Source organism: Euprymna scolopes, chromosome 7 (assembly GCF_053919585.1).
Source record: "Euprymna scolopes isolate OS-2025 chromosome 7, ASM5391958v1, whole genome shotgun sequence".
In the NCBI taxonomy this organism is placed as follows: Eukaryota; Metazoa; Mollusca; class Cephalopoda; order Sepiida; family Sepiolidae; genus Euprymna; species Euprymna scolopes.
Window position 1 is genome coordinate 161,574,815 of NC_136488.1, and position 1,631 is coordinate 161,576,445.

Below are 1,631 nucleotides of genomic sequence, written 5' to 3' on the forward strand. Positions count from 1 at the left end.
AGAAAGAAAAGGGTGAGCAATTAAAACCATTTGCTTTTTAGTGTTCATTGGAAGCACGTCTGAATTTCATCATAAAAAAAATAGCAAATTCTTTGCAGATGGGTTCTTGCTATGAAAGTCTTATAAGGAGGAACAAAAGCATATTCCACGGAAATAAGGATAGAACAGAGAAAGACTTGCAAGGTCACTTCTGTAAGAAAGTGGCTGCATGGAACAGAGGAAATCTTTATGGTATATTAATAAATACTAGTGGGATCTGTGGAAATTCCACAGCGGCATCTTTCATATGTAATATATCGCTGCTGGGCATTCTATGGACGTTTAATGTGAATGGAGACCCCATGATTTGTAGCCCTTTTGTTAAAACTGTAAAAATATTTATCTAAGTCATCTGGTTAATGTAGTGTCAGAATATATCTGATTATTAAGGTTCATCTCCAATATCCTTAAAAGTAGTCTATTTCCATACAATGGCAATGTTGTATGGAAATAGACTACTGTATGGAAATAGACTACTGTATGGAAATAGACTACTGTATGGAAATAGACTACTGTATGGAAATAGATTACTACAAAAGTAGTCTATTTCCATTGTATGAATGCCCAGCGCGAATGGAAACCCCACAATATCATTATACCATCTTTAGATAGAACAGATACTACCCTTGGATCCTAGCCAGAAGACCAAGAAGGTGTATTTTAGTTTTACATACGACCCAAAAGTGACATCATTTTTTTTTTATTAAATTTTTTTTTTTTACATTGCGTCTTCAGTGATCGGGAGATCCTATTTATTAAAAAGTAGGATAAAAGGTGATATTGGCAACTGCTGGATACGTTGAATATCAAATCGATTCAACGCAGGCAAGAAAGATATTCAATCATCTATACCTGGCGTATGATGGAGAACCAGGTGCCCAACGCTGGTATACAGCACCATATCTCAAAACGTGGCAGAAGGTGTGTGGTACCACCCCTAACCAGTGCCAGGGACAACTGGATCCGACGGCTCAGGGAATCGAGTTTAAATTCCTGGGGTCCTACGCTCTTCAATTGCCGACCACGTAACATCAGAGAGATCACGAACTGCAAAACAGAATCGTTCAAGTCGGCGCTGGATACCTGGCTGAAGTCTGTACCAGACGAACCTCAGATCCCCGGTTATACCGCTATGAGACACAGTGAATCCAATAGCTTACGCCACATGCTTGTCTGTGTAAAGAGGGACAACGAAACGGTGCAGCGGTCTATTGATTCGACGCCGCCTATACCGTCCCAACTGGAGGCCGCTTGCCGCAGTGACCTTGAAGGGCTCTGACCGCCGAAAGACATCACACAAATCACACAAATCAGATAACATACTACGAACATCAAATTACTGTATCTATATATTAATTGAATGTTTGTGGCATATTATCATCTTCTATTCTCCTTTTTAATAAATAAGATCTTCTAATCGAATAAGTTATAATCTGGAAATCGTTACACATTTACATATGTGCGTTAAAAGTACCATGGTATTAATATATAGATCTAATGTGATAAGCAAATGTGAAAAAGATAATAGCTTGCAGAAGCTAGAAGATGTTTTTTTTTTTCTATTTATTCACTTTGTTCTTTTTTTTCTGTGT

At 38.0% G+C, this 1,631-nt stretch overlaps 1 pseudogene; it reads right to left on the bottom strand.

The window, feature by feature from the left end:
• Positions 1-538: 538 nt before the first annotated feature.
• Positions 539-696, bottom strand: LOC145280560 (U2 spliceosomal RNA; annotated as a pseudogene).
• Positions 697-1,631: the final 935 nt, after the last annotated feature.